This window comes from Ambystoma mexicanum, chromosome 8 (assembly GCF_040938575.1).
Source record: "Ambystoma mexicanum isolate Mex_15411 chromosome 8, UKY_AmexF1_1, whole genome shotgun sequence".
In the NCBI taxonomy this organism is placed as follows: Eukaryota; Metazoa; Chordata; class Amphibia; order Caudata; family Ambystomatidae; genus Ambystoma; species Ambystoma mexicanum.
The window spans coordinates 484,960,549-484,979,863 of record NC_090929.1 but is presented as its reverse complement, the minus strand read 5'-3'; positions in this window follow the sequence as shown (position 1 = coordinate 484,979,863).

Here is a 19,315-nt window from a genome sequence, read left to right as displayed (position 1 = left end):
ATGGCTTGGATGGGCGGGCTCTTTTCTGCCGGACTCGCGGCTTGGCAAGGGATGCATGCCTTTACGAACTCGGTCACTCGGTGTTCCAGGTCGGGGAACCAGACTTTCAGCCTCAGGCGCGCCTTCATCTTGGCCATGCCTTGATGTCCTGTGTGGGCTAGCTGGAGAACCCTTGTGACCAGGGATCTGGGGATCACGATCTGGTCACCTCGTAGCAGTAGGCCGTCCGTGGACACTGAGAGCTCGTGTCGAGCCTTCCACAACAGTTGCAGGTCCCTCTGCGTCTCTGGGTGTCTTCTGGCGTTGTTCAGGAGGACGTCTCGCCATTCCCCTGTGGCAACCGCTCTTTTCACTCGCAAGAATGCTTCGTCAGAGTTCGAGTCATCTGCAATGTTCTCCCTCGACAGGGCCACTGGCAGGGCTGACTCGACGACGAGATGCACAGCGTCCGCCGCGTCAGATAGCTCTACTGGATTCTGGGCGTCCCTCGTGCCGGGGTGGCGGGACAGGTAGTCTGCGGGGTTGTGGGTGCCCGGGCGGTACACCAGCTTGACGCTGTATTCGATGAGCGATAGCATCCATCTTTCGATCCGGGGAGGCGGCTTTGAGGAGGTGCCTGACAGGATGGGAATCAGGGGTTTATGGTCAGTGACCACGACGACCGGTTTGCCGAGGATATATATCCTGAAGTGTTTGCATCCCCACAGGATGGCAAGGGCCTCTCTCTCGATTTGCGAGTAGCGCCTTTCCGTGTCGGTGAGGGCCTTGCTAGCGTAGGCAATGGGTCTCATCGCTCCTAGTTCGTCGGCCTGCATGAGGACTGCCCCTAGACCTACGGGGCTGGCGTCAACCACGATCTCTGATTCCCGGCTGGGGTGGAAGTAGGCCATCGTCTCCTGCTCTGACAGGGCCTCTTTGATGGCATTGAATGATCTTTGTTCTGCCGCTGTCCATTGCCACGGTACGTCATTCCTGGTGAGTGCTCTCAATGGTTCTGATAGGGAGGCTAGGTCTTTGATGAATCTGCCACAGTAATTGACCATCCCCAGGAAGCTCCGAACTTCTGCAGGAGATGTGGGCGGAGGCGCATCTCTTATGTCTTTTACCTTGCCAGGGTCAGGTGAAATGCCGTTCGCATGGAAGGTGAACCCAAAGAATTCCAGCCGATCCTTCAGGAATTCGCATTTTTCCTGGTGTAGTGTAAGACCTACCGCCTGGAGTCTCTCAAACGTGCGTTCCAACCTTTTGAGGTGTTCGCTCTCTGACTTGGCGAAGACCAGAATGTCGTCGGACATGTTAATGACGCCCCTCAGGCCGGACAACGCTCCTCTTATTGCGTTCTGGAAGACCTCAGCCGCGGATGAGATCCCGAAGTTGAGTCTCTTGTATTGGTACAATCCTTCGTGCGTTGTGAACGTAGTGATGTACCTCGACTCGGGGTGCAGTTCCAGTTGATGGTAGCCGGATCTGAGGTCTAGTTTGGAGAAGACCTTGGCGCCTTGGAGTTCTCCAACGATATCGTCCATGGTGGGCGTGAGGTGGCGCTCTCTTTTGATGGCAGCATTGGGTAGCCTCATGTCTACGCAGATGCGTACAGCCCCTGGTTGCTTCGGCTTCGGGGCCACTACGATGGGTGAAACCCACGGGGTGGGCCCTTCTACCCGTTCGATGATGTCTCGGTCCATTAGCTGTTGCAGTTCCGCCTCCACTTGTGCCCTCAGGTGAAATGGAATTCGGCGGTGCTTGAGGGCTGTCGGCCTTACGGATTTGTCGATGTGCAAGCGAATGGGGTCCGCGTTCAGCTTGCCGATACCCTTGAAGAGACTCGCGAACTTGTGTAGCATGCTCTTAAGATCTGCATGGTATACCCCAAATGTGAAATGCACGATGTCGAGCGCTTCTGACGCCGCACAGCTTAGCAGCGAATGGGGGCTGACGTCGGTGACGAAGAATCTTGCCATGATGGAGTTCTGTCCATGCGATACTGGGGCAATAAATGCACCTTGGATGGGTAAGGGGGTGTCGCCACCGAATGCATATATCCTCACTGTTGATGTCGACAGTTCTGGTGGGCCTGGCAGGGCTACGTAGTGTTTGGTGGCTAGCACGCAGACTGAAGCCCCGGTGTCGATGAGGATGGGGGTGGGAGTGCCCTTGATGTCGACGGTGCATTTGGGTTGGCGTTTTGTGCTGGAACATCTCGCGATACTGGAGATGAAGAAGACTTCTTCCTCTTCCTCCTCTTCTTCTTCTGCGAGATCTAGGTCTTGCAGGCCTTGATCAATGGAGGAGATGCCTCTCACTCTGCGGGAACTGCTTCGCCCCACTCTCTCCGGTCCTCTCGTCGTTGTGACAGGGGCAGCCGCACGGCACGTTCTGGCAAAGTGACCCGGTATACCGCACCGGGCGCATGTTCTTGACTTGGCTGGGCAGTCACCGCTGTGGGGGAGGTCATACCCACAGGTCGAGCACGATGGGGCGGTGCTTGGAGCGGACGCGGTGTCGGGCTTTCTCGGCGCCCACCTTGACCTGTTCGCAGCCGACCGTCCTACTGCAAATGCGTCTTCGTTGTGCCCTGGTCACGAGGCAGCGTCCATTTTCGCGCCTCTGGCCTCTGCTAGTTCGTGTGCTCTGCCCAGGTCCAGGATCTGCTGGAGGGTTAGGCCAGGCTCCCTCAACACTTGCCTCCGAAGTTTACTGGAGCTGCACCCCTGCAGTAATTGGTTGCGGACCATCTCCTCTTCGTCGGCCCATCTGCACGAGGTCGCCAGGTGTCTCAGGCGGGCGCAGAATTTGTCCAGGGGTTCATCGTCTAACTGTTTCTCAGCGCCCATGACGAACCTGTCGAAATCCACATTGGCCATGGGTAAGAAATGGTCTTTAAGTGCCTGCTTGACGGCGTCATAGGTGACCACGGGGATGGTCAGGGAGTCATAGATCTTGTGGACTTCTGCGCCTGCTGAATAGATCATGGTCGCAACCTTTTCATCATCGTCGTTAACCCCTGCTGCCCTGAAGAACATGTCCAGTCTTTTAACCCACAGCAGCCACCTTGGTCCTAGCTTGGAAGGGGGTCCAGTGGCATCAAACTCTGGCATGGGGGCTAGGGAGCTGCGGGCTCTGCGGGGAATCGGGGCTGCGGCACCCTCATCGTCTGCGCCGTCGCCCATTTTCTTTTGCTAGGTACTCACAGGTGGTAGATGTGGTCTTGTGGTAGTGGTGGGAGCGAAATCCTCTTCTTTCTTCTTGTGTGCCACAGCCTTGCACCAGCAAGACTGTGGGTGTTCCAAAAATTGTTATTTATTCATTTATTCTTTTTTTTTTTCTCTCTGCTAGCGCCGTCGGCGAGTGGCGCACGAGCACCCTGTTGGGCCGCAACCACGGTCGCCGCACGTGACGGGGAGCGGATCGAAGAGAAAAAAAAAATGGCCGCCGGTGCGTCGTTAGTCCGTGACGCGGCGGGCTTAACACAGCGTTGCAGCCGGGCACGGGAGTGGGCCGTGGCTCACCCTCGTCGCCAGTGTGATGATCGGGGGGGCCGCTGGTGTCATGCGGGCCCCAATGGCGTATATGCTCTGCGCGCAGCAACGCCGCGCAGGAACAGACACGGAGGCGTCTGCTCGTTCCGGCGCTCCGGCTCCAACTGCCGGGCGCCGCCTTTATTAACAACTACGCATGCGCGGCGTACACGCCGCGCATGCGCATACTGTGTACTACGTACACAACACTCCCGACGACTGTGTCCTGCTCCGGTGGCACGGAAGCCAGGACATAACACTGGCAACGAGGGAGTACGGTCGAGCCCCCGTGCCTGTCGGGCACGGGCTGCTGGAGACTGATGAGGAGGAAACTCGGGAGTGGCATCCGCCGCAGATGTGAATGGGTGTGGCCTCAGGTCGAGGTGGCCTACCGCGGTCGAACCGCATATCCTGTGGCCTGCCTCGCTACTGCAGCAGGTGTCCCCAAAGAGTAGCAGAGCCGCACAGAGCGAGTTAGCGGCGTCGGCCGCATGTGGGGATCGGGTGTGTCCTGGAGCGGAGCCAGGCCCATGGTGGTGATCACCATAACAAACACAGCTGTGTAAAGCTACTAATGCCCTGCAGTCCCCAGAGAGACAGAGTCCGGGACAGAGGCAAGACGCGGCCAGGGCCCACACGGCCCCTCCAGCAGCAAAAGAAAAAATAATAAACAAGCGGCTCAGGAGCATACGGGGTGTGTGCTGTGACCTTATTAACACCTGTGGACAACCCTGGAGGGGAAGGAGAGCAAAGGGCAATATTTTCCAAGACCACTGGAACGTGGACAGCACTCTCCCAGCCCACCAGAAGCACTCTCCCAGCCTACCAGAACAAAGGAGGCGGTAGGGGTCTGTCCATCCCCCAATCAATCACTGGAACAGTAAAAAGGGAGGGAACACGTAGACTGACAAGGGCACCACAGTTGATTTAGAGAGGCAAACCACAAGGGTAGCGGTTCCTCCAAGGAGTGCTTGTGCGCCCATTGTGTGGTGACCCGTAACACAGACACATCCGTGGGCACAACATACAGTGCTGCATCAAGGACCCATCATGGCAGATGAAAATGATGGTGCCCAAGGAGCGCAGCAGCAAAGTGGCCAACTAGCACCCCTGCATATCTTTTACCTGGTGGGGGCACCGGCCAGTCTGGTCATCGCTGGATGGCGTGGGTTGAAAACATGGAACTATACTTCGAGGCTGTGGAGATAAAGGAAAAAGTGAAATGACCAACCCTCCTGTATTCCGCCGGCCCCGCGGTCCAGAGACTGTTTAAAACATTGCAGCCCAGGGACCTAACATATGCGGCGGCCATTGACGCACTGAATGCGTACTTAAAGCCCATGGTAAATAGGGATTATGAGAGATTTAGGATGGGCAGCACGAGACAAGAAGAAGGGGAGAGCCTGGACGCATTCCATGGGAGGCTTCATGGCATTGCGCTATCTTGTGCCCTGGGAAATTTTGAGGAGGACGAGGTGAAAGCACAACGAATATACGGATGCAGCTCCACCAAACTGCGCAGGCAGGGGAACTAGGCCTGAGCCTGGACAGAATCCTGGAGCTAGGCCGGGCTCAAGAGCTGGTGGAAGTGCGCGCTTCGGTAATGGACAGCTCGAGGCAACTCATCAAGCTCGAAGGGCCCTTAAAACGGGTGAAGCTGGAGGAAGCGTGTGCTGTAGGCATGTGGCAAGGTGGCAAAACAGCCCAAAGAGGGGAATGGCCATGAATGGAGACGGGCAACATGGGCTCGCAATGTGGATGGGACCTGCCGCATGCCAATGAGTGTCCGGCAAAAGGGCACACGTGTGGCAGGTGCGGTAAAGAGGGACACTTTGCAAGGGTGTGCCTCGCACCAGAACCGGCCAGCACAGGGAAGCCAGTAGCCAAAGAGGAAGGGAAACAAGCAACAGCTTTGGGGAGGAAGTCACCCAGGGGTGAAGTGGTCCACATAGCTGAGAACCAGAGGCAGAAACACATGCTCGAGGACGAGGAGGATGAAGAGGATGTGTTCCTCCTATCGTGTGGCAGGACTGGCGGCCAAGGACAGCCTCAGCAAAGGAGGTCTGCCTGGAAAGAACCCTTCCAGGCTGGACATTTCGACCTGGGGATCCAGTGAGCAGCTACCGGGAAGGAAGCATGCTTGTGAGGGGTGCCAAAATGCTTGTTGTGAGTTACTGTAGATTAGTAGCGGTGTGGACTTGAATGCACCAAAGTTGCCGGTGAATCTTGGGCCGTTGTTAAAGTTTGCTCTGTTTTGTTTCGTTATAATAAAGAAGGGATGTAATGTAGTGCCCCTTTAAATGTGGGCGTGTTGAAGTGTGACAAGACACAGGTCATCACTACGTCATGTATGTTAATAAAAGGGGCCACTGCAGGCACGTGTGGCACTGCAGTGGAGACCCAGTTAGTGGCAACTCCTGACTCCTGCTCTCATTTGTGTTCTGTCTAATTACTGGAGTTCTGCGTGACCACGGCCTGGACATCACCCTGGCCGGTGTGACCACCAAGCCAAGGGTGTGTGTATGCCACTGGGTGCCCCCAGCACATGAGTGATCCCTGGTGATCGAGGGACCAGAGGGTGCCCACTCTGGCTTGGTCTGCTGCGTGCCCGCAGCCTGGAGCAACTGTCGGGTGCTCCCGACGACTGTGTCCTGCTCTGGTGACCCGGAAGCCAGGACATAACATTATATACTGATTGCTGCTGCTCTACTCCTGCCCTGTCTGCAGAGTTAGCAGAAATTGTATGCATGCTGCTGCTGCTGCTGCTGCTGCTCTGTTCCTGTGCTGACCACACCACACACATAACCGGCACACTGCTCCAGCTGCCCGGATCCTGGCCGCAATGCACCATACACAAGGCATATATATATACTGGCTGCTGCTCCTTTGGCACTGCTATGGCTGCAGCATGCAGACATCACTTGTAAAAGGCTGGTGTGTCTGTGCTGCTGGCCTTCCTGAACCGTGCACACAGCAATGTTCTGCTGGCTGATGCGGCTTTGTTACTGTGTCCCAGTGCTGGACATGCGAAAAATGTACTCAGGGAACACTCGGCTGCTTGGGAGGGCGGGGTCTGTGAGGCAGAAGGGGTGAGGCCAAGCTGTGTGGAACCTGGCCAGGTGACATCTCTTAATGAAACCCAAGCTTATCTAATTTGCAAAAAAGCAAAGAGCATTTTGGGAGCATAAGAATGCCCACAATCAGTGATGGCTGGTATGAATGGGTGCAGGGGCAGAGCCCCCCCCATACTTCGGCAATAGGAGAAAAGAAGATGCACATTTCTATTTAAATGTACACCAAACAAATCTATCTTTCAGTTACACTCTATGCAGCGCTCCACAGCGCCATCATGTGGTCCTGTGTAGCCATAGCCCAGGCACCGTTATGATTATGTCTAGAGTGGCGCAACCGGTGGTTAGAATGTTTCATCTGTTTGGCGCTTGTCTCCTTGCTGTTCTACTAAACCAAATCATCAGAAGGCATGTGGGGCGTCAAAGGCCTGGCCCTACTGGGTTTAAGCCTCTGCGTAAATTTTGCAAGGCAACCAGATTAACAGCAACCAGGGGCCACTATTGACACACCATGGCTGGGTGGGATATCCAGGTCAGTGTATGTCCCGACTTCCGACGAGTGTATGGATTTGAGCTGGACTGGTGAATCGATGTGCAGATAAGTGTAGAGCACTATTTGGGCCTCATTACGACTCAGGCGGTAAGGGGTTTACGGCGGCGTAAACAGCGCCGACCCTTACCGCCTGATTCCGAGGTCCCTTAGCGCCATGGAGGTTTTAACACCTGCTTTTAGCAGGTGTTAAAATCCATGGCGCTAAGGGACCTTGATGTTAATTACGCCACCGTAATTTACGGTGGTGTAATTAACGCCTTCCCCACTCCCATTATGCCCTATGGGGCAAAAATGGGAATGGGGAAGGGTAAATGGGGATTGGGGACTTACCGCCCCGCCAACCTCGGAATGGGGCGGTAAGTCCGCCAACCACCATGGTGTAAACGTAGTTTACGCCATGGTGGTAAAGGTACGACCCAGGCGGTAACTTACCGCCTGGGTCGTAATGAGGCCCTTTGTGTATAATAAACATGTGTGTGTATGCATGCAAAGTTTGTGTCTGGACATGTGACTGAGAGTGCAGGCCGTGAATATGTGTGTTCCTACATGGCCCCGGCCGTGGGTGTGTATGTGTGAAAGAGAGAAACTTGCGGCATGGGAAGTTTATACATAACGGTAACACCTATTGTCTAAGGCACATTGTACCTGTAAACACTATGAGAAAACCCTGTATTATGATTGCTAGTTGTCACATTGAACATTCACAAATGAGTGTTCTCTACAGCCACGGAGCTGTCTGCTCTAGCTCCATTCCTATAAAGCAGCTAGCAACTTTCTCACCAAGCTTTCCTGATGATGTCCCATGCTGTGTGAACCCAAATTCTGAAGTACAGAAAATGCCTTCTGTGTCAATTGTGCTAAAGATATGCCTGGCCCATAGTTAATTTCAAAAATTGTAATGGTTAACAAAGTAATCTGTCACAGTGATTTCATACGTCTGCAGCTGTGCGTCATTTTTTGGTTTGTGTAGTTCATAATGTAAAATGTGTCAAGTACTTCATATGGAATTTTAAAAGCAGTGATCGGCCCAGAATAATATGAGATGGACATTTTCAGAGTGCTCGTAAAAGTAAATCTAGAGCCACCACGAACAAATATTTTATTAATGGCAAACACTGATTGCTTTTATTGAGGTTAAAAAAGGCAGGACACGCAACATGAGGTCAGGTCCCAGCCAGGTAGATGACAAAGAAGTCTTGCGAGATTGTTTTGTCTATTTATCGTTTTGACTAGTAGGTGGAGCCACTTGTAAGCTGAACTCTAACAGTGCAGACCACTTAGGAGGCAGTTGGGTTGTTTGAGGGAGCATACAGCATGTGGGGGTTATTTGTTTATATACATGCTTTCTGACATGCAGTAATATTGGGCTTTGTGCTGTATAAAGCCAGCCAGTATTATTTTGAATCAGTTTTCTGCAAGTTAATGGCTCATTTGCCGTAAGTGAGCAACTAGTTGAAATGAAAATGACTTAACCGAGTGTACCTTCAAGCATTGGATTTATAATCACTATGTGTGTTCTTACATGTGTTCCATTCACTGAAGTCCAATTAAAAACAAGCCATGGCAAATAAAGCATGTTTGCTTGCGTATAGGTATTAGATAGTCACTTGCCAGGCACTGACATCATATGTCAAGCTGCACACAACATTTTTAGGCTGTTGGCATCTTATAGCAAGGTAGTACCGTTATGGCAGTACCTAGCAAATGTTTGTCCATGCCTTCACAAAAGGAAAACTGATATTGTTGCCACTACTTGCTGATTACGTCTTTATGTTCACATGGTTGCAGACAGAGTTTCATTACTTGCCACATCTGGCATGGATTTGATTTCTTACAGTGGCAGGGCATTCTGTACTGTATTAGTATTATAGGCATCACCAACATGATGAGTGTTCTTACGTGGGCATAATGGCCTACATGGGTACTCCCTCAAGGACACTATTAAGATTGACGTTACTATAGTTGGTCCCTTTTCATAATGGCACAAATGAGTGAAAAGTACAGTGAATTAGAAAGCTAGAGAGAGGACGTCCTGTGGGTTAGAAGTGTTTGCTCTATAATTTCTATCACTCACTCTTTGGTCTCGCCTGTGTTCTTAAATGAGCAACTTTTCCCCAGCATTTCAGGAATACTTAACAAACATTCATCACAATGTTCTACAGTGGATCCAAAGCCAGATTCTTAGTGGGTGTGCCACCACATGGCCATGTTTTCTTACAATGGTATGGCATTCCTTTATTGGCATTATGGGCAAATCCAACAGTAGTATGTTATTACATGGGTAGAACCAGCATGGACATATTTTCTTATAGTACCTTTACTGACATTATGGGCAAAGCAAACATGTGTATCTTCTTATGTGGCCATACTGGAATATATTGGTGCAGCCAGCATGGACACATATGGGCAAAGCCAGCATGAATGTTTTTTTTTTCTTCAATGTATATATATAGTAATATATATATACCAGTAATATATATATACTGGTACAGGCAAAAAGAATAAACTATTAAAAGCAAATCTGAGCAAACTAAAAGGAAATTCTCAAAGCCAAGAAGAAATACTACAACAACCAAATCACAATAGCCACCAATACCCAAAAAGAACTATTGAATATTATAAATGAGATGAGAAGCCCACCTGAAAACCCATCCTCAAAGCCAAAAAGAAATACTACGGCAACCAAATCACAATAACCACCAATACACAAAAATAACTATTCAACATCATAAATGAGATGAGAAACCTACCTGAATGCAACAATACACCGGCACCTTCACAAACACTATGCAACGACCTTGCAGGCCACTTCAAAAATAAAATCACTGACATAAATGAGATCATACAAAGCAGACCAATCAACCAGACCATGCACCATGCCCCATAGACCCAGGACCTACAGAACAATCTGCAAAGCTTCACAGCAATAAAGCAGGTTCCCCAATGGACCCTGCCCACCAGACATCTATAAATCAATGCTTGCACAAGGCACGCCGTTGGAATACCACAGAAACCTCTGCAACCAATAGCTCTCAACAGGGAGAGTACTGTGGTCTTTCAAATCTGTTTACAGCAAACCACTCCTCAAGGATACTACTTGCAATGTGTAAGACCTCTCTAACTACAGACCGATATCAAACATTCCCTATCCAGCAAAATTGCTAGAAACCTATGTCTATGGATAAACACTGGAACACATAGAAACACACCATCTATTGGACCAGGCACAAGTCGGCCTCAGACCTATGAGAGGGCAGAGAAGGCACCTCTCTCTATCTGAGATGACCTAAAGACCAATGCAGATTCTAACACAAACTCTGCACTGATACTACTTGACCTCTCCACAGCGTTCAACACAGCCAGCCATAACAACCTCATCAAGAGACTGAAAGAAAGAGGGATCACCGACCCAGCGCTGCTCTGGATTAAATCGTTCCTATTTGAAAGAACAGAAACAGTATGGATAAAACCATTGAAATCCATGCCGCGGGGCACCACCTGTGGAGTACCGCAAGGATGCACCCTATCCCCACTCCTCTTCAATATGTAACTGACCCCACTAATCAACCTTATCAAAAGACACAGCCTCACCTGTTGCAACTACGCAGATGACACCAAAATCATCTACAAAATTGAAGATGTACAAGAGGAGAAAACAGTGAAACCTATGAAGGACAAACAATATCAAAGTAAATGGGTTAGAAGAGTCTGCAGGGAGCCAGGACAGCCAAAGTCAATTTGAAACAGTCTATGGAGCTGAGGCACTTCTTAGAATCAAAGTGTTGCACATAGAGAGTTTGTTAAAAAATCACTTGTAGGATTACAAGCTGTTAAGCCTGCGAAAATTAGAATTGGAATCAACTCTAAAGGTAAGGCACTGCAATTCCCAACTGATAAAAGCACAGCTAAAAGACAATGAGGTAAGTACCCCAAGTCTAAACAGTACCTCTGCTTTGAAGAGTGGTCACGCTGGATTTTGTCCTGCTATAGCGGTGCAGACCCTGTGTTTCTGAGCCTCAGCCTTGGGGACAAAAGGAAGGACGTCTGGAAGGCTCCTGCGACGGTACTTGGGAGGCCATTGGCAGCTACGGGCAATTGGCAACACTTCACGGTTTCAGCACTTATCAAACAGCACTGTTGTGGATCTTGGATACCAGTTGAGCTTAATTCACTCCCTGGGTCCTGCACTCTGGTGAGGGGACTCGAGATATGGTCGGCCTGCTTCTGGGGGGTTCTTAGGAGACTCCTGGAGCTTCTAGCCATATTTCATACCTTTCACTCGACTGCAGACTACTCGACCCCTGGCACTTGGTTCTTGCAGCAAAGAAGAAGTACAGCCAGTCGGGGAAGATTGTCCAGTGGAGTTTGTCTCTGGGTTTGTTGGTCCCACTAACCCAAGTGGAGAAGTCGTCCCTTCCAGAGCTTCTCTATCAAATTGAAAAAGGAGTTTCAGCACAGTAGCAGGGTTTCTGAAGGTGCTGTGTGTCACCATACAAATAGTAGGTGCCTATGGAGTTTGTCAGACTCCAAAAACAATGAAAACACAAAATCCAAATCAGGTAAAAACACATGAGATAGTGAGAAAAAGTTCTCACTCACTCCAGGGTTAAAATTAAAAAGTCCTTAGTCCAGCAAAAGTGCTCGGGGGTCTCTAAGATCAGAGGAATTAAGCACTAAAATGAAAATTCTCCCTAACACAAGCTCAGGGAGGTGGAGAGACTTCCGAGAGGGGGAGAGACCCGGGTGCACCCATTCCCATGCAGGGCCCTACCAGAGGCTAGCGATAGAGGTGGCAGCATCCTAAGTTGAACCACAGACAGAGGACATAAGAGTTGAAGGGGAAAGAGGGGCCACCGAACAGATAAGCCACGGGGCTCAGGTAGCTCACCCCTCCAGCTCACCTCAAAGGGACCAGGCAGGCAATGGCGGCTGAACACCAGGATAAATGAGGGTTGATGAGGCGTCACAACTAAATAGCCCTGCAGCCAGCCCATAACCCAACAATGAATATAGCAGGGAGACCCCCCTTACCCAGCACACCACAATAGGTGACACTAGCAAGGACGCATACCACAGGTAGCCAAAACGGAGGAGTTACGATGGAGCGGCACTACTAACCAACCTACTAAAAAACTCAGCCCTTTGCTTACACCTCTCAAATTTTAAACAAAACACAACCATATCTATTTTGCCTAGCTAACCACACACACTTCACTCCACCGCCTCAACGAAACAAACCACATATAGCCTTGCACAACAGTACATTGCAACTACTTACCGAAAAATCACACCTACGGTCAGCGAACGGTGGTAACCGAACTGAAGCTGCCAACAGCATATCACAGCACACTTGTGCTTTTTCCGGCTCAGTCCCACTAACTTACCCTACCCTTTTTTCATTTCAGATCTACCAGAGTGCCAGGGGTCCACTCCGGCAGTGCACAGCATAAATATCCTTTAACATAGCATAACAAAACTGGCATATTGTGGTCAAATGTTTCATTAAAAAAATGCATTGGAAAATGCTCCTGTGCACTGTTGGTGACTTGGCATATAGTGGGCATTTCGACATGTTATTCTGAAAGTCAACTGAAAGATGTGAGGCTTTTAGCAATTGTTTTCACAGAACGTGTGCTGTGAAAGGACCATTTTTTACCCATTATCCCCCAAACCATCCTTGGTTGGTTTGGGCGCCCTCGCTACCCTCGTCAATAAATAATGCACATTTATGGGAAATATTTACACCCCACCAATAAAAAAATCAGCAGCCACCACTTTAAATGTAAAACATGTATGCAAAAGTGGTCCTGTGTGATATTTTAGCATTTTGTTGGTCGCCTACCAAAATTACCAATTTTGTTTGCCCGATTTTCAGAGGCCTGGAAAAAACTGAAAATTGCACAATCCTTTTCCCCCCAACCTCAGCCTTGCCGGTGGGATGATTTTGAAATCGGGTGGGGGGGGGTCACCTACCGATTCCCTTTCCTCAGCTGCCGCCGGCTCCCTCCTCCCTCCTCACTCCTCACCCAACCATACCCCTACCCCAATAAACACATAAACACGCAACACACACACATAAACAAACACAAGTCATTTTACCTGCTTTCCAGTGATGGCTCTTCCTGGTCGTGACGTGCCTATCAGGTCCTGCGCGCACTCGTGTGCGGCAGGGGCTTGACAGTTTGATTTAGAACAATAAAAAAGACATTTTCATTTCATACCGCAAAAGTGATTCAGTAAGAAACCCTTCTGAGCGAGTAATGGAAGTTGAACTCTGCTCTTCTTATTCGTCACAATACTCACCCTGACACAAAAAGTCTATACATTGGAGGACATATACCGATTTGGACAGCTGCTGAACAGTATGTGAGGCTTTGGCTGTTTCTGCAGGAAGTCTCCCGTGAGTCTTTGCTTGTCGATCAGAGCCTGATTGGGAACAGATATGAGAATTTCACGGCCTGGATAGAGCAGAGCTCTGGCAGTGCTCGGGTGAGACACACTTTGCTGGAGCAGAGCTCCTCCTTGCTTCGGCCCATTTCCTATGCTGGCCACGCCTATTCCACGTGCATGGATGGCATTCATTATGCCTATATGCCTCGTATACTTGCTGCTGCCGCCCCACTGCTGCCTGCCTGAACTGCACGCACAGCACTTGTATGCTGCCTGCGCACTTGTATGCTGCCTGTGCTGCTCCTGGCCTGCCTGCTCTGTGCACGCTGAACTTGTATACTGGCAGCTGCTGCTCTGCAGCTCGCCAGCCTAAACTGTGGAGACGGCATTTGTATACTGGTTACTTCTGCACTGCTGAATTGTCTGCGACACACACAGAGCACTGGTGTACTATATACTGCTGCATCTGCTACAGTGCTCGATGCTTGCTGGCACCGTGCACACACCATTTGTATACTGTCTGAGGCTGGGCTATTTGTACTCACAAAGAGATGTTGCATGCAGACCTTGACAGATGTACTGAGGTGTTAATGGCCGCCACGGCAGGCTGTCCCGACATAACATCCGGCCTGCTAATGGTTTCTTTTTGGTGCAAAAATAAAATGGTAGGCAATGACCATGAAAGCCTTTTCTGAATAAAACAAAAATGCAAAGCAAAATGGCCGCCGGGTTCATGGAAAAGGGAGCACAACGAAGAGACCTTGTTCCATGTTCCAGGAGATGGCTGTACGGATGAGGCTGCAGGTACATGCAGGGTTTTGTTCTATTTGGGAAATGTTGAGGGAGCAGGTGGAGGTGGGCCTACAGGGGAGCAGGATAGCATGATGGAGCAGTCACCAGTTTGCTCCGAACCTGGGCCACTAGCAGGGGATTCAGGCAACATACCTACCTAATTGACTCCACTGCACGCACCCCTAGATCAGGTTGCCAATATTGTTAGTTTTACTCACATTTTACCTGAAATAGTATTCTATCTCTCAAATGTTTAATATCTCTCTCTCTCTTTCTCCCCCTGTCTGTCTTTCTCATGTCTCCTCTCACTCATGGTTTCTCTTACCTCTCTCCATCTCGCTCTCATACAGACTCACACACTTGACCTCTTTCAGTCTCATGTGCTAGCACTGAGTTGTACTCACTCGTCAAAACTGTACTACCCGAGTCTCCGTCCTGCAAATTGCGTTTTTTGCTTGAGTTTCATTACTTTCTGTTTACATGGTTCATGAAATCATTGCATTGCTGCTTTCATATTCTTTTGCTTTGTTGCTTCTCTGCATATTGCTTGTCATCATTTCATTATTGTGTACTAAGTCATTCATTTTTCTAAATCGCATTGGCATATATTGCTACAGAAGTAAAGAAACAAAGTTATTCACTTACACTTGGACTTTCAGTTTTTGTCTATTGGCTCCTCATTCACTTTTCCTGTATACTTTATCACATCCTCTCTCTCTCTCTCTCTCTCTCTCTCTCTCTCTCACACACCACACACACACACACACACACACACACACTTATCTAGCCACTCACTCAGAAGTGATCAGAAATAAGTACCTAAATAAGACAGATGTATGCACTATACGAACATGTACTTAAAGCTAGCAGAATCTTCATGACTCCCTACCACTAAAATGCCAAACACTCAGTATGGGAGCATCTGGAGCTGTATGACCAGATGATGACGTAATTTGGCATAAAAAATTATCACAATTCCATGGAGTTTGTCAAATGGACATTCCCCCTAGAATACTTGAGCTTCTTCGCTGGGCTAGAGGATCAAGATCATCAAAGTTGGTCCACCTATAAGGCGGCCATCTTGAAGCACTTCCCTGTGCACAGGAACCCTAAGAAGGCCCGCAAGGCAGACTACAACCTGCAGTGTGGAGAGGACCAGGCACCTAGAGAGTTTGTGCAAGAACTGAAGCAGGAATTTGCCCAGACCTCTAGACAGGTGCGCACCAATAGCAGGGAGTTCATTCATACTCATTTTCATGCCCTCCCTAAGTATATAATGACCCAACTGGTTAGGCACTTCCATGAGTAAAGGACCCTTGATTGGGTAATAGAACAGGATACCTGGATCTATGAAATTCAAAAGCCAGTGGAAAACAAAAATAATCCCAAAAATTCCAAACCATCAACCACTCCCGCTGCTGCAAAGGTGGCGGAAGTGAAGAATACCCCCATTTTGAATTTAGAAATGGGGGGGCCTAAAAATACTCCTCCCTCTCGTAAGCCAAATGAGAGGCAAAGGAGACCCTCTGATCAATCCCAATGGGGTGGTAGCCAGGCAGGGTATCCAACAAATGCATCACCTGACTCTGCCACCTATATTAACCTGAGATACAAGGAAAACAGACCCATCTCGGAGTATGTATTGACTCCCCCGGCACAAGTGGGGGGGGGGCGTCCAATCAGGTAAGTATGGCCCCAGGAAAATTCCCTCAAAACTTCTCTCAAAACTTCCCTCAGGAGGCAAGAAATATTCCACCCTCCAACTTATATTTTTTCCCCAGGTACCGTCTAACCCCCAACTTTCAGAACAATCCTCCTTTCTTTGGGACTCTAGAACGCCAAATCAGGGAGAAGGTAGACCAAGGATGGAGGGATACCAGGGAAATCCTCAATACCCGAGCTTCCCAGGAGAAGGGACAGCTAGCCTTCCTGAGAACAGCAAAGGTATAACTCTAGACCCTTATACCAACCAGAAAGGATGTTGCAACTAGAGCGCCAGGTCCAAATCTTGACCGAAGACCTGGGTCACATGTTGAGGGCTCAGCAGAGCCCTCAGATGAACATGGCTTCCCAGAACAAGTCAAACCCAGGGTCTGGTTCCCTGGAGAAATGACGGGGGGAACACCCCGATAACCAACAGGTTCCAGAGTGGGAGGCCTGGGGGGAAGAGAGATCCAAAGCTCTAGAGGAAACTTCCTTTCTCACCCGTGAAAAATCCCTAGAAACCTCTGAACCTGAACCCAAATTTCCTACCCCTGAAAAACTGCAACCTAGGGAACAGAGGGTAAATAGGAGAAACCAATGGACAAAGATAGCCCATTTGGTGGAGGAAATCTGCGTCATCCAGTTTGAAGGGGAAAAATAGGATTCAGGGAAGCAAATCTTCTCTTTCAGGGATGGGAGATTCCTCCCAAGGAAAAATGGGTCCAAAAAAACCCCTAAATTAGACTGGGCAAGTATGGAAACAGACCCAGAACCACCAATTCCTGAACCCAAAGGATGTCAACCAGATGACTCTGCAATCAATGAGGGATCCTCCCCCAAACCGGTTCAAGTGACTGTCCCTAGGAAAAGGGGGGTAGCAGAGAATCAGAGGAAAAGGGGGATTTCCAAATCCAACAAATATCTGGGTGCCAAATTTTCTTTACAGATTCCCAGACTTCAACACAGAAAACTGCCCAAGATCACACAGTGTTGGAGTTCAAAATAAAGAAATTAACTGCCATTCTGGCCCAAAATGCACTTTATCTTTGCCCCCTAGAAGAAAGAGAAGGCCGATTTTATGCCTCTGTCAAGTTACAGGGCCAATGTGCATTTTCCACGCTGGTGGACACTGGATCCCTAGCCACCCTTCTGTCCAAAAAGGCATTTGACCAAATGAATTCAGGAAGTGGGAGAGTCACCAGATTCCTCTCACATCTCCTCCTGGTCAACTCCAAAACTTTGATGGAAATTACATTTCCGGCGAGGGGACAATGGATCTGGAGATCAAAATTGGGCGAAATAGGGTGTAGCACCTGGTAATAGCATCTGGTAATAGTTGTCACTTCCGAGGGCACACCTTATCTCCTGGGCGATTACCTCCTCCAGAGGTTATCACCCCTGATTGACTGTATGAGCAAGATCCTCTGGACACAGATTAACCGGCCAATGAAACTGACACAAAGCATAAACTACGTGAGTTTAAATGGCACATGCCACATGATTGAAGAAGGGTCAGACCAAATTGAATTTCACTTTGGGACCAATAAAGTCCCTGACATCACTGTCATCTCTGTAGGAGAGAAAACTGGTGATGGGAACCCTTCTCCATTTTTGAAAATCAACCTTCCTCCCAGTTTTAAGTGGCATTCCACACTGGAAGGAAATACCCTGAAATGTTATACAGATCCACAATCTGAAGAAAACCCAAATCCCATGATAAAAGATGATGTAAAACCAGCTCAATGTTTGAATGACATCCAGAAAATGGCTGAACAGCTGTTTTTTTCCCCATTCAGAGTGTGTCTGAATAATGGAAAAAGCTTCATCAGTGAAGCATTATTCAGGAAACTCCCAAAAGATTAGACCACCCCCACATTTTAGTTGATTGATAAGTGGGAAATGGGCATGGTAACTCCAAATTCCAAACATCTCCTGCCTAGCAGGTGCATGCTAAAAATGTCCATTGGTGACAAAAGCATAGATCATAATTGCTGTGTTGTGAGAGATGTCCCCTCCACCTTTTATTTGGGCAGTGAAATTATCAAACAATTAGTAATTAATTTGGACCTAATTAATTACAAAGTCTGGTCCAGACTGGAGGGTAACCCCATGGGCTTTGGCAACCCTGAGAAAGCATTTTGCTCAGCTGAATTGCTGCCGTATGCACTTGAAGTTCAAATGGGAGAAGAGGTCACCATCCCAGGACTGGTCTGACAATTCATCATCCCCCTAAAAATTAAGAGAGGACAGGAACTCCAAAACTCGGATGCTTATGTAAATTTAAATCATCATCTCCAACAGCAGGGGTTGTATTTGAACCCGACCCCACTAGTTGACCTAGAACACAACACCATTCGAATATTGATGGATAACAGCAACCCTAGGAGTATCACTTTGGATGCAGACATTTTTATTGGAATGGAGGTTGATGCCCAACATGTTACCATTGACTTAAGGAATGAGATCATGAGACAAATTCCAAATGACTGTTACAATTGTGACAACGACATCCACCGTAAAAAATGTTCACCTGGCAAGGGGTGAATTTCTTGGTGTACTCTTTCTGCCCTTATATTGGGGAAGTGGTAATATGTGACATCAGGAAGGATGAGAGAGTATTTCAAATCAACAGTGACTGCCTCACCTCCTTGAAAACTCATGTCCAGGCCAGCACCATAACAAGAGATCTCGCCACTCAAATGGAGGATACCGCAGAAATTGCAAAACCTGAGGTATTTCCAGGCTTCAGGCAGATGGTTGAGGAACAAATCAACCTCACTGATGGCTGTGAGACTGAGGAGCAAAAGCAGAAGCTGAAACAGGTATTTTTGGATTTTCAAGAGATCTTTGCTGTGGACTCGTACGACTGTGGTCACAGCGAGATACTTTCAACCTCCATATCAACAGACACTGGGATGTACCCCGTGTTTATAAAGAACTAATTTGTCAAGTCCATAGTACCTTTAATAACCCAGAACTGGGGATACTCAAACCCAATGGCCAATGGAGAATTTGCACAGACCCTAGGGAGTTAGATAAACAGGTCCATATGTCCTGATGGCCTCTTCTCTACATTGATCAGGGACTGGCCCAGATCCAAGGGTCAAATGTGTATATCGCCATTGACCTGACCAACAGTTACTGGACAGTACCTGTGAGTAGGGAAGACGAGTGCAAGCTTGCCTTTACCTTCCGGGGTCAGCAATACACGTGGACCCAAACCCCCTTTGGAGACATAAAATCTGGCAATGAATTTAACATCTTTCTGCATAAGGTCATGCCTGATT